We start from the raw sequence: 14,171 nt of genomic DNA, 5'->3' as shown, positions 1-14,171 counted from the left end.
GCAGTATAAAGTGATAAGTCATAGTCCCGGGCTTCCTAGGTGGCGCAGTGGTTAAGAATCCGCCTGCCAATGCAGGGGACATGGGTTCGATCCCTGCTCCAGGAAGATTCCCACATGCTGCAGAGCAACTAAGCCCGTGCGCCACAATTACTGAGCCTGCACTTTAGAGCCTGTGAGCCACAACTATTGAGCCCATGTGCTGCAACTACTGAAGCCCACCCGCCTAGAGCCCGTGCTCTGCCACAAGAGAAGCCACAGCAATGAGGAGCCTGTGCACCACAATGAAGAGTAGCCCCACTCACCGCAACTAAAGAAAGCCTGCGCACAGCAAAAAAAGACCCAACACAGCCAACAAAATAAATAAATAAATAATTTTTACAAAAAAGAAAAAAAAAATTTTTTTTAAACTTTAAAAAGAAAATAAAAAAGTCATAGTCCCTATCCCCAAGAGGCTTACAGTCAACCAAGGGAGAAAAGTACGTAACTGGTTTCAATAAAGAATGAGAGCAGTGCTAGAGGATTCTATATAACAAAGAACTATGGAAACACAAAGGAAAGATATCTAAATGAAACTGGATACTCAGACAAGGTTTCACAGAGGTGACTAAGACCAAGACAACGGAAAAGACCACTTCCAACTTAGTCCCCTTAAGAATGGGGGTGAGAGGGAGCTGGCAATTAAATAGTCTATAATGCTGGCTCCTTGTTCAAAAATGTTTAAAATAAAATGTGCTCCAAATCTGTCCAATGAACTACAGATTAACATCAGGCCAAAGGTTATTGCAGAAGCAGGGAGAGGATAACTAACCTTTGGAGTGGTGGAAGTGGAGGGAAACAGGAAGGTTGGGAAAAGGTACCCAGGAGAAACTAAGAGCATCAGACTATCTAGGTTCAAATCTGGACTCAGCCACTCACTCACCAGGGGACCTGGGGAAAGTAACAATTTCTGTGCCTCTGCTTCTTCATCTATAAACCAGAACAATTTTGGTGCCTATCTCATGGGATTATTGTGAGGACTGAAAGAATTCATATATGTTATGTGTGTATAACAGCACCTGGCCCATGGTAAGCACTATACAAATGTTTACTATTATTATTAGTTCTATTATTCCCTGGTCTAAAATGAATCTTCAAAGATGAGAAGCTGGATGGCTGGAAGAAAGGTCAAAGAGACAAGGCACTAAAATAACAAACAGCAGAACATGCAGCAACTAAAACTACATGGAGTTCAAAGTTGCTGATTAGATTAGCATTTCAGAGAGACTGCTCTGGCAGTTGCACAGAAAATTAATCTGATGGACAAGGCACAAGATTAGTTATGAAGCTGTGAATACGGTTCAGGGAAGAGATGATGAAATCCAAAGAAAGGCAGTGAAAGATAGGCCTATGAATTTAAGAAATAGTTAAAAAATATATTTAGGAGATGAAATTGGTAGAACTTGGTGACTGAGTGGATGTGGAAGGTTAGGAGAAGGGGAAAGTTTATGGCTTGCATGATGGCAGCAACAAATGGAGCTGTGAGCTCAAAAGCAAAGAGCTTAACAGGGAGAGGGGAAATGAGGAACTGTTTCAGACACAATGAGCCCGAGTGTCTATGCATTAACCAAACAGAGACCCCCCATGATGCAAACCGACCAGCCCATGAGAATGTTCTGAGCAAATCTGGGACAGCAATATACCAGTGACACATGAAGGATAGGCAAACCAGAAGCCTAGGAGAAAGATCTGAGCAAGTTTGGAAGACATAACATATAAATGACAGATGAAGGCATGCATGTGAATGAGCTTACCCAGAGAAAATATGCAAGGAAAGGAGCAGTGATCTAGGGACAAAAGCCAAAGAAGGAACAGCAAGACAGTCCTCCCTCCATATATGCAGGTTTGGCATCCGCAGATTCAACCAACTGCAGATGGAATTCGGTTGGTTGGTTGAATCCACAGATGCAGAGCCCAGGATAGGGAAGACCGACCATATTATGCCATTTTATGTAACGGACTTGAGCATCTGTGAATTTTGGTATCCTCAGGGTTCTGGAACCAATACCCTGCAAATATCGAAGGATGACTATAACTAAAGAATGAGCCAAAAAAAAGAAACCCCAGAACCTCTGAAAGTCAACTCAACCTTTGCCTAGATTCTAAAGTTAGGATCTGTGCTGTGGAAATTCACAAATATCTAAGCAGTTACAGTCGTCCCTCAGCATCCTTGGGGGGCTGTTTCCAGGACCTGTGCAGATACTAAAATCTGTGGATGCTCAAGTCCCATAGTTGGCCCTCCCTCCTCCATATCCACGGTTCCATATCCACAGATCCAACCAATTGGAGATGCTATCATACTGTACTTACTGAAAAAAATCCAGTGCAATTCAAACCCGTGTTGTTCAAGGGTAAAATGTACTTTCTTCACTGGCTTTTCCCTCTCCCTGCATTTCACAGTAAGAAGCTCCAACTACTGGATTGTAGAAGAAAAGACTAGAAGACTTTGGTTTCTTGTCACTAACACCTAACATAAGGCCTAGTACACATATGTTTGTAGAATGAATGTAGCTGAAGAGATAAAATTGGAAAATTTCCCATTTATCAAGACAAAAGGGTTTATGGAATGCCTAGGATTGCTTCCAGCCCAGACCAGAGCAACAGAGAGCCTGAAGAATGCGGAAGCAGAAAGGTGGCGGACCTTATACACTGCTGGCTTGAATGTAAAATGATGTAGCCACCTCTGAAAACAATTTGGCAGTTCCTCAAAATGTTAAACAGAGTTACCATGTGACCCAGCAATCCACTCCAATGTAATATACCCAACAGAACTGAAAACATGCTCACGCAAAAACTTGTACAGGAATGTTCACAGCAGTATTATTCACAATACCCAAAGAGTGGAAACAACCCAAATCGCTACCAACTGATGAATGCATAGGAAAAGTGCAGTGCTTCCATACAATGGAATATTATTCAGCAATGAAAAGAAATGAAGTACTGATGTGTGCTACAATATGGATGAACCTTGACAACATTATCCTAAGTAAAATAAGCTAGACACAAAAGGCCACATATTGTGTGATTCCATTTATATAAAAGGTTCAGAATAGGCAAATTCATAGAGACAGCAAGTAGGTTAATGGTTGCCAATGGCTGGCAGAGGGAGGAATGAGGAGTGACTGCTAATGGGTATGGGGTTTCTTTGGGGGTAATAACCATTAAAGTGTACACTTTTAAAAGGGTAAATTTTATGATACATGAGCTACATCTCAATTTTAAAAGGGCGTGAGGAAGAACACAGAAAGGCTAGAATCCATGCTGCACCCTAGAATTTCTTCTAGTTCAGGTGATTCCAACACTAGGATACCAGCAAATCACTTCATTGAACAGTACTGGCAACAGTAACCATAAAAAAATTTTAAACAATTTGTAACACAGGTTGATTACATCAAAGAGATGCCAAATTCCTCACCCAAAAATCTGAGTTTACAAGACTTGCCCTGGGGAAAGGAGAATTTTCGTATAGATTAGCGACGTTGTGTGGAAGTAGCCAATCTACATTCCTCACTGAGGGAGATTAAAGCCTAGGGCCAGAAAACCCAACAGAATTTTTGACTTTGCTGAAGCAAACACTCCTGCACCGAGCAGCTTCTCCTACCCAAGCACCAGACACTGATTTAATCCACCCCAGGGCTGGGCCTGGGAAGCCACAGAGTTAACACGATGCCTCTGTCAGCAACCTACTGAGCTACTAGGGAGTAATTCTCTTCTTCACTTTGGAATAAACAAACGGAGGAGGACATAACAAGGAAGACAATGTGGCATCACAGACGACACAAAGACTCTGGAGAGCTGTGTATGCCCCCAATTCTAACACCCAGGAGCTGAGAAAACTGGGAGAGTCACAATTCCTCTGCACCTCAGTAAGATGTTCTTTCATACCTCACAAAGCTGCTGTGACAATATAGGGCCCAGCAGTGACACTCAAATATTAGTATTCTCCTCAATTCGCCAAAAAAGAAAGCTAGTTGCTAGTACTGTATATATTGGGGTCATACTGGAAAATAAGACTCATGGACCACTTCTCTTATCAGGTACTCAAACATATATTCTCATACTTAAAATTAGGAAACAAGTAGAATGTCCAAATTAGAATCCTTGACTCCTTTCTGTGACCTTTCTTTGACCTACCACCATTTAATTACCAATCCTATATCTCCTGTCTCTGGATTTCATTCACTTCTCTTTATCTCCACTATTCAATCCAAGCTACCTTCTCTCACCTAGGCTATAGCAATTGTTCCCTAACTTGCCTTAAAACCCTTTAATAACTTCCCAAACTCTTTAATATAACTGAACTTGCTACCTCTGCAGTCCCATCTTCCATTTATCCCCTTTGTTCTTTCTACTCTAGCCATCTCAACTTTTAGTGTTCTTATAGCCTTTGAACAGTTTTTTCTCTCCTTTCACCTCACTTAAACATCACTCTCTCCTTCATCCTTCAGATCCCAATTTAGATAGCACCTGCCCCCAGGAAGGTTTGACCTTATCAAGGCCGGGTATCATTGCTCGATACCCAGACATATGACCAGTACCTAATTTATACTCAGCAAATGCTGACTGAATAAATGAATGATTGCAATTAAGCAAAAAGCTTAATTGACTAAATGGAAGATTCTGCATATAACATTTTCTTCATATAAAAATATTTTAAATTTTTTTTAATTTTGAAGAAAATTACAGATACAACCAAATGCAATTTTTCATAACAACTATAGGGGAAAAAGGCTTAAGCATACATGCACTTTTTACAACCCTAACAGCTAATACCAATATAATCAAAAGGAGGTAAACTACTACCTCAGTGGGAATGGTACTCCTAACATTGTTCAGTTTTAGGACTTAAATCTCCTTAACTGGAAAGAGTGGTAAAGATACATATAATGCAAATTACAAACATTATAGTCAAATCATACACTGGAGTAAAAATAAGTAAAAATTTTTTCGCTAGCCCTCTTCTTCCCCCCAAAAAAGAATTTCCACACACTTGACAGAAGCACTGCTTACTCCAAATAGCTCACCAAGTGAAGGTTACTGTGAAATACTTCAAATTCCATAAGCACTCAGGACTGCAAAGACTGTGGGAAGAGAATGTTCCAAGCACAGACTAATGATCAGAAGGTACAAATGAAATAAACCCTGATGCATGATGACTATCTAAGGAAGTCTAAACTGAAGACTGAATATATTTGTTCTGAAGTCATTAACCAAGCTTCGGCTTCTGAAATACATTAAAAATATTTAACACATTTTACGTCTCAAGTGTAAATGACAGAGATTTGTTATTAAAGATAACTAGTTTTCTTCGCCTAGTTTAGGATATATAAATCTCTATCACATTTCAGACTTACTTTTTGTATTTTGAATTTTTTCTTAATACCAACAATTTCAATTCTTATCATGTGTTTGTTCTCTATGCTAATGAGAATACAAGTTATACCAACCCAGAATTTTTATTATCATTTTGGGGATGCGACCACCCTTTTAAATCTGTTCATATTTTAACTCAGCAAATTTAAACCAGTGATGGAAGCTTCATTAGCTTGTAAACAAACTGTTTCTCAGGTAAACTGAATTGCCCCACATCAGGATCTTAAGCAAATAAACAAGTACAAAAAAGGCAGAGATTATAAATTAGGGCAGACAAATCTGTATCTAGCCCCACGCCAGTAAAGAGCATTCTATCAATACAGTGAAATGCTAATCTCCTAATTAACAACCTAATTAGGTAATTATGGCTTTGCAGAGGGATGCCGAAATGAAATATGACAACATGGTCACCTCTTTATATGGCACCTGTGGGCCTTTTCAGCTGTCACTGCAAAGAGTGCAATATCAATTTGAACAGATGACAAAGTGCTGTCATTTTTCATTCTGATAATATACAGAATGCTTTGGACAGAAGCAGTTTACAAAAAGAAACATCTTGCCTGGTATTTTCCTAATTTAAATATGCTCAAATACTTTGTTAAATTTTTTTGCATGCTTTTGTATATTGTATATAGGAGAATCACCATACACATTAAAAAAAAAACTAGACATCATACTTAACTGTACATGCTGAAACTACTGCAATTTCAATTATGAAGTATACAATTAGAAGAGAGTAAAAGGTACAATTCTTCATGACATTTTAATATTCATACACCTTGAATACTGCTATCAGAAAAATCAAAATTCAAACTTTGAACTTTTTTTCTTACAAAGTTTTTCGAAAGTGAGATAGAAATTCACACTTACAATTTTCCATGCCAAAAAAAGCACTTAGCAAGATACAAACATTCAACCCACACAAAAAAGCTCTATATACCAATGACCAGTCTTACAGAGATAGGCATATACTCTCTCTGAAAGAGAGCTGTCACAGGGCTACTCAATGACCCGTTGGCCACTAAAGAGGTGACAGCAGCACTGGGACACTGGTACCAGCTACACAAATATGACTCTTCTTTCAAGATATTTTTGGGCAGGAGAGGAGGGCTAGCCTGGGAACCTCAAGATCATTTATGTCAAGATACAGGAAACCATATTCTAAGTGTAAAACAACTGAGGTTAAAACTAACTTGAATATACAATCCTTTCTAAATATAACTTCAGATCACCTGTATTAGGGAAAACTTTTTTGGGCAAAATGATGTGCACTAGCTCTACTCATATTTCTCAATTACAAGTTAAACTAAAAGGATTTTTTATTGAAAAGTGATTTATGTTTATCAGAGAATATTTTGGGAAACAGAAAAGCATAACCACCTGTTTTTTCTTTACATGTTTGACACTGAGATCATACTTTATATACTTTTATATCCTTTTTTCACTTCATATAATATGATGAGCATATTAATGTCATTAAAATTCTTCTAAAACATCTAAAATGCTTGTACCATATTTCCATTCTATGGCTTTTCCATAATTTCTCTCACCTCTTTGTTGAATACTAAAGTTGTTTCTATTTTTTCCTATTATAAATATTTCCAGTGAACATCTTTGAACATGAATATTTTTCTACATTTCCGATTATTTCTTTAACAAAGATTCTTAGAAATGAGATTACAAGCTCAAAAGGCATACATGACTTTTTTAAAGGCTCGTGATCATTACTGCTAAAGTTCTTTCCAGAAAAGTTTTACCAATTTTTATTCCCACTAGTAATATATGAGTGATCATCTCACTTTCAACCTCTGCCAGCAATGAGTAGTACTATTAGAGTTTTATCAAACCTTTAAACTTCAAATCATAAGAGTATACTTGTAACCAAACACTCTCACAATATAATCAGTAACAACTTTCTACAGGCATTAAGTTTAAAATGAGTAAGAAGGGCCGCAGTTCGATGATCCCCCCAAAACAAGGGCCAGTTCCAATATCCAAATCTAGTGCAGCATGTAATAGTGACAAAAGCACTGTGGAATTTAGAGTAAAAAAAAACCAAAGGTTCAAATCCCAGCTTTGCCATTATCAGTAACTGTCTACCTTGAATCACTTTATTCTCTAAGCTTCAGTTTCTGCATTTGTAAGGTGGGGACGAGAACATAATATATTCCCAGTTCAAACAGCTTCAAAAAGTAGTCATGGGCACACAAAAAAGGTAATATAAGCAATTGAAAGTGTTTACTGTTATTTAACAGATCAATTCATTTAATAGCCTAAAAATAGCATAATGAAACCCTTTTCTCAACAGTGCAGTTGATAAGTATGCTAATTCACAAAGTACAACTAGAAATTAACAAGACTAATTTCATGATCCACACATGAAAACGAGTCTCATTCCTTTACAACCACTCCATGAAATCATTTCTTATTACATTATACTAACATCTGAATGGCTTGTGCCCCGAGTGCTGGTACCTACATCCCTCCAAAAGCATCACGGTACTAGGTACTTACATAAGCCGTTTCATTTAATCCTTACAAGTACCATATGAGATTGGCAGTACTGTTCTCACTTTGCATTGTCTGGGTCACACAGTTAATGACTGACAGAGCCAATATTCAAATCCAGGTGGGTGTGACTCCAAAGCCCCACCTCACACTGCTTCAAGATTCAAGTCTGTACCTCAGTTCTTCTTTGTTAGTCTCCTGTATGTAGGCAACTAGAGTACAGATTAACAATTTGTTTTAAAAAGAAAAACCATTCTTTCAAACAATTTTCTACCAATTTGTCTGCAGAAACAGTACTTATTTATAATACTGTACCTTAAAATGAGTCCACAGGGAAATGAAAAATGTCATTTTTTTTTGAAGTTTTACACATTTGGTCCATTTTGACAGCATCAATAATAAAAGCATACTCATAAAAGTATACTCAAGTATAAGATATGACTTAACACTGTATATATTTAGCGGTAAATGTGACATAATATTCAATTTATTTCACAAGCGATTACCATAATTTAATTCCACTAGTTATTCTAATACCTTCTTGCTACTTCCAGAATTTAAGTTTTGCTGTTTAAGTGGCTTCTCCCATTTACCTCAGTTTCAATTACTAAAACTGTTTTGTTCTTTGGGTCCAAATTTTGTGTTTCCTATATTAAATCTGTTTCCTCAATATACCTAGATTGCTGCCAACTAGAGTTAATAAATTCTGAATGACTGCTCAAGATTTATTTTTTTCATTTTTATATTCTATGTTATTTTTTATATGATAGAGTATGAATGAAAACAAGTATCTAGAAGACCAAAATTTCTTCAATTTTCACTGTGTGGAAGCTGGGTATTAAAATAAAAATAAATTAAACTCTTGGGCTGGGAGCTCCCTGACCATATTTCTCTCACTATGTTGGGTGTCTCTCTGCCTCCTTCCAATATTGTGTATACAGAGTCAACAAAGCACTGCATACATTTGGGGAGCACCTGGCCTGTCAAGGTCCTTTCCCAGAAGTAATGGAAAAAGAAGAGAGGGTAGAGCTGAACAGCGGCCCCCTACCTGTCATCAAGAGAGGAGAAGCAGCATTTTAGATTTGCACTGTTCTCCACTGGGGTCTGCCGGTAATCAGTTGTGCGACTTTAAGCATGTCAATTAGAATCAGAAAGCTTGGCATCCTGAAAAGACCTCACCAAGACTTCAATTGAGCTCCCTCATTATCATCCAGATGGGAAAAGGGATACAAAGATTTTTAAGTGACTTGACCAAAATCAAAAGGCTGTTAGTGCCACACCTGTATTCAGAATTCAAGTCCCTCTCAGTCTAGTGCACTTCCTAAATTTCTTCATCTCAAGAGGTTATGATAACCCTCCTTGTTCACTTCATGTACTGTAGAGAGGACCACAGATACAAGAGATCTGGTAGCACTGAAAGTGCTAAAGGCATAAAAGTGTTACAAGGTCATCAACTCACCCAAATCCCATCCCTCCAGAAATTTAGCCTGATTGTACAATAAAAGCATTCACTTTGCCACCTCCCCAAAGATAACAGTAGAGTCAAATACAACATCCCCTCACTCCAGCAATTTATCAGCAGATGTACGATCAATAATCACAATGTGGGCTGTACCTCCTCCTTTGAACAGTGGGTACCAAAATTTCTGTGAGCAGGTAGGTCAGAGTTCACAATCAGGCATCCTACAACTGTACACACCCACAAATGTGTTTTGGTCTACATGATGATTTTTTAATGGCAATTTTTTAAACTAAATACATTAAAATCCAGATTTCCAGCATTTCTTGAAAATGACTGGAAGATCTAGAGACACTGGCCCCACTTCCTCATACAGTGACAAGCAACTAGAGCTAAGTAGTGATTGCTAACTTCAGAATGACTGAGTAGTTATGGGACCCCCAGTTCAGGTCTGTCCTGCTCTTTATATTACATCATGGGCATCTGAGTTGGAAACTCCTGAGGGAGAATTCAAAAGAGAACTAAATTAATAAATGTCTGTTTACTCTTTTGGCCAACTTTTTTTTTTTTTTTTTGCATTATCAACTCACTAGCTGTGTGACTCTTGGGTAACATTTAACCACTAAGTCTTAGGCTACTTATGTGTAATTCATTGGTAAAACCACCTAGCTCACAGAATCATGAAGATCAAAGGAAATAAGGTATACAAAAACATTTAACGATGACTCTAAGCACTCAATTATTTTAAGTTTAACTCAAGCTGAAATGTGCTAACTTTTGGGTCAAAAACTTCAAACTCACAGAAAACACACGGTCAGGGCACTTCCCATGGGAGAATAAATTTGACAGAATTCCTTGTCACAAAATGACAATGCATGTCCCATAACGTTATCCAAAGTATCTCAGTGGGTACTGAGCCCACATACCTACAGCCAGTAACCTGCTTATGTACGTTTTGTACTGACTTCCTTTTCTTCCCTGTCTTAGATTCCCTCCCATCAATGTTTTCCAGTACAATCTACCAAATAAAATATTTAAATCAAAAAAAAAAAAAAAGAATTCCTTGTCACAGAATAATTTGGTATCTATTGTTGTGTCCTGAATAGTAAGGCCAATATATCAGAATAACAGATTTACGGCAAATTCTCTCAGCTGAAGCACATGTAATCCACTGAACTGCAACAGTTTCTAACGTCTTCAGTTATGAGTCAACAAGCAAAACAAACACCCACTTAAATATCAATATATATATATTTAACGTGACAGATGAGATGATGAGCTCCTTGAGTGCAGAAGCCATGTTTATTCCTCATTATTCCTACTGCCCAGCACGGTGACAGGCACACTGAAGCCAGGGCTCAAGAGCTAGCCCCTCTCTGAAGCCATCCACATCACAAAGAAGAAACAACACAGCGTAGTACTGAAGAGTGGAGTTACCAAGGTCCAGCCAATCATCCCCTCCACTCTCAGCTCCAACAACTGCATAAACTAAAGGAATTCATTTAACCTCTCTGTGCTCTAGTTTCGTCATCTGTAAAATCAGAATGCTAATAACACCATCCTGTAGAGGAATACATGAAAAAATGCATTTAACACAATGCTGGCACACATAAGTGCTCATTAGCCACCGTTATCAGTGTTTCCTCCTTTGTGCCCCACAGTACCCTGTGCAGACTGCTATCTTAGTGCCTGCAATGCTTTACTACGGTTCACCTGCACACAAGTCTCCCCTATGAGAATGTCAACAACCTCGGGGTGGAGACCTGGTTATATTCCTCTTTGCATCCCTGGGTCTAACATTTTCCCTGGCACTGCTGAATGAATCATAGATCTTCAAGGCATTTATTAACGGGAAAGGTTATGAGCAGAAACTGGAACTGACCTCTTGCCCAACACACAAGCTCTGACTCTGACCCCCTACAAAATCCTCCAACTTTACTTCCCAGTATCCCCAGTGAAAGAAGTAATGGCTTGATGTATTCAGGCTGGTCTACTCACTGTTCTAAAACCATGCCACAGGCATTGTATCTTTGCATCTTATCACTATCATTCCAGGGGGCCTTGCCATGAATGAGGCCCTTTACCCACATTAGCTCACAACACTCCATGAAGTTTCTATCATTCCCCATCCCCAACTACACTTGAAGGAAATAATGCTTAGAAACTTGCCAAAGGTCACGTATCTAGAAAGGGGAAGGACCAAGAACTGAAGCCAGAGTCGACGGTTGTTCTCTACAGAATGTCTGGTCCACTCATATTCAACGTTGGACTGACCTACCTACTACCTTCTTGCCTTGGAAGATTATGGTTTTCTCTACATTTAAAGGACTATGTGACATTCATTGACATTCATGTTTTTTCTCTTGTATAGTTGTTTCAATATGTATTTGCATATAGAGAGCGATAGTGTGAGAAAGAAGGAAAAAACACGTAACGGAAAAGAGTTTGAATCCTGGCTCTATCTCATACCAGATGTTATTTATCCTGAGCCTTCCTAATCTGTGAATCAAGGTTAAAATGATTAAACAAAAGAAACCTAATATAATCCCCAGTACAGTAAATAACAAAGCTTAGTTAACCCCACATTATGAAACATTACCTGGCCATAGCAACTCCTCAAAAGAGAATAACACCCCCTCTACCGTGCTACCACTGGATCACAAAAAGAACTCTCCCACAGTGTACACCATTCTGTCTTAGAATGATTTCCTTACCTCTCTCACTAAATTGAGCAGGCAAGAACTGAGTCTTATCTACCTCTACATTGTCTAGCATGGTACCTGGTATACCTCCGTACTCAGTAAATGTTTGCTAAGTGAAATAACTGTAGATATAATAAGTGTTTACAGAATTCTCGAAAAGAAATCATTTCCAGCTGAGGTTGCCCTGAACTGGCGAGGGAAAACCAATTTCAGCTGGGCCCTGGGTAACATCTCAATAGGTGGAAACAGAAAAGGAGAAATCTAGGCAAAGAGAAAGTCCTACAGAAACAACAAACAAAGGAAAGAACAAAGGCAATCTGAGGACCTACTTATCCAGAGTAAAGGATCAGGGTAGGGGGTCTTTTGAAGCATAGCTGGAAAGTTAGCCAGGAGCCAGATCAGGAGGTATAGAGGAGTGTGAGTACACTCAGGCATCAGAGTAGATGAAGGTAGGTACGAGCACAAAGCTGAATGGCAAAGGGGCCACCAGCATGCCTCACAGCCCCAGCAAGTTTGCAAGTGTGTAAATTGAAAAAGATAAAACAAATATCAATACTTCATCAACAACTCTTTCAGTGCTTACTGAGCATCTTGTGTGAGCTCACAGAATATGAATAAAACATGGTGCCTCCTTTTCTTGCTGTTTTAATTGAGAAATCCACCCCTTCTGTTTCTCAAAATATTGACAGAATGAGAATGTTGACTTTGCTTTCGCCTCTGTGTGTCAACACCTGTCTCCATTTGACTGTTCACACCTGGGGAAGTTTTGAACTTTGCTGGTTTTGGCTTATAACATGATGCTTTTGCACAGTGCCAGGTATTGTGACAGGCTTCAAAAATCATTTCATTTAGGATGAAAAATGAGCCAATCTTTGAGTCAACTCTTGGGTCTCTGGTTAAAGTAATGCTCCTCTTTAAAATATAGTGATTTTTTCCCCCGGCCTTAAACAGATCTAGAAGACTCTATGCCACTCCCATAAACAAAAAGCTGAATCAAAGTTCCAGCAGCACTGTAGCTAGAAAAAAAAAACAGTTCTGCGAGGCTGTTTGCCCCTTTGGGGCAATGGAGATAAGTGGCACTAGGAAACAGGGACTGCACAGGCAATGCTTTAAAAAACTTGATTTTCACCTTGTGAAGATTAAGACACGTAGATGTTGCCGAGTGTAGAGCCAGAAACTGCCAAAGTCAACACTACCCTCCCCAAACCTCAATACTACCAGGTCCACTAGCTTCTCCTCCCCCAAATCACACACCCAGCTGTCAGGCTCACAGCAGTCTCCAATTCTGGAAAGAGCCAGGAAACGGATGCTCACGGGAGACCAGAGCAAGGGCCAGATAGGCTGCCCGCTGGGCAACACCGAGCGCGGAGGAGAGAGGAGGGCCGCCAGGCTCCTAGGGTGGGCTGGCGGGGGGGCGAGCGAAGGAGCTAGCGGCTGGGGCAACCTTTACCTGAAGCTGCTGCCACACTACGGGCCGGGTTGGCCCTGGGACACGTTCCTGACGGGAGAGCCCGGCTCCCCCCGCGCCTCCCGGCCCCAGCCCGAGCTCCGCACTCTCGGAATCCTCGGGGACTGGCGCTCCTCCCAGCCCGCTCAGCAGCCGCTTTCCGGGCTCGCCCTCGTGCCCCCGCCACTCGCCGCCGCTGGCCGGCCGAGCAGCAGCCCTGTTGCCCCCAGCCTCGCCACGACCCGGAACCGCACCCCGCGCACCGGAAGTCCCCGACCGGGAAGGAGTCGTTGGCTGGGGACGTAGTGCGCAAGTCCCAGAGCCAAGAGCAAGAAGGGAAGCCCTCCCGGGGGGCGGGGCTGAACGGGAGGCCGTGCGCATGCGCACCACCTCCCCGCCGCAGGGCACGGCCTGGGTCAGAGATTAGTTGAGAGTGTGGGAAGATACACCGCCCTCCGGATTTGCGTTGGGTGGAAATCAGCGTCAGCCTTCTCCTTGGAATCTCCTCTCTCCCCGCTTCCACGGAAGAAAGCCCTCAGTTCTTCCAGAAATGAGTGATGAGGTAGCTTAGTCTCTGGGTAAGGAAGATGTGCTGTGTATCCTAGGACAAGGCACCTCCCTTCTCTGACCCATCCATACAGTGGTT

At 40.4% G+C, this 14,171-nt stretch overlaps 1 protein-coding gene across 2 annotated transcripts in view; it reads right to left on the bottom strand.

Annotated features, from left to right (window-relative positions):
* MAPKAP1 (MAPK associated protein 1) overlaps positions 1 to 13,777 on the bottom strand; it is a 241,904-nt gene extending 228,127 nt beyond the window's left edge. For both annotated transcript variants that reach the window (XM_057721638.1, XM_057721639.1), the window contains exon 1: positions 13,529 to 13,777. The gene's annotated coding sequence lies outside the window, so the exon portion shown is untranslated. The remainder of the gene's footprint in view (positions 1 to 13,528) is intronic.
* Positions 13,778 to 14,171: the final 394 nt, after the last annotated feature.

Source organism: Hippopotamus amphibius, chromosome 2 (genome assembly GCF_030028045.1).
Source record: "Hippopotamus amphibius kiboko isolate mHipAmp2 chromosome 2, mHipAmp2.hap2, whole genome shotgun sequence".
Classification (NCBI taxonomy): Eukaryota; Metazoa; Chordata; class Mammalia; order Artiodactyla; family Hippopotamidae; genus Hippopotamus; species Hippopotamus amphibius.
This window is presented reverse-complemented; position numbering and strand designations above follow the sequence as displayed.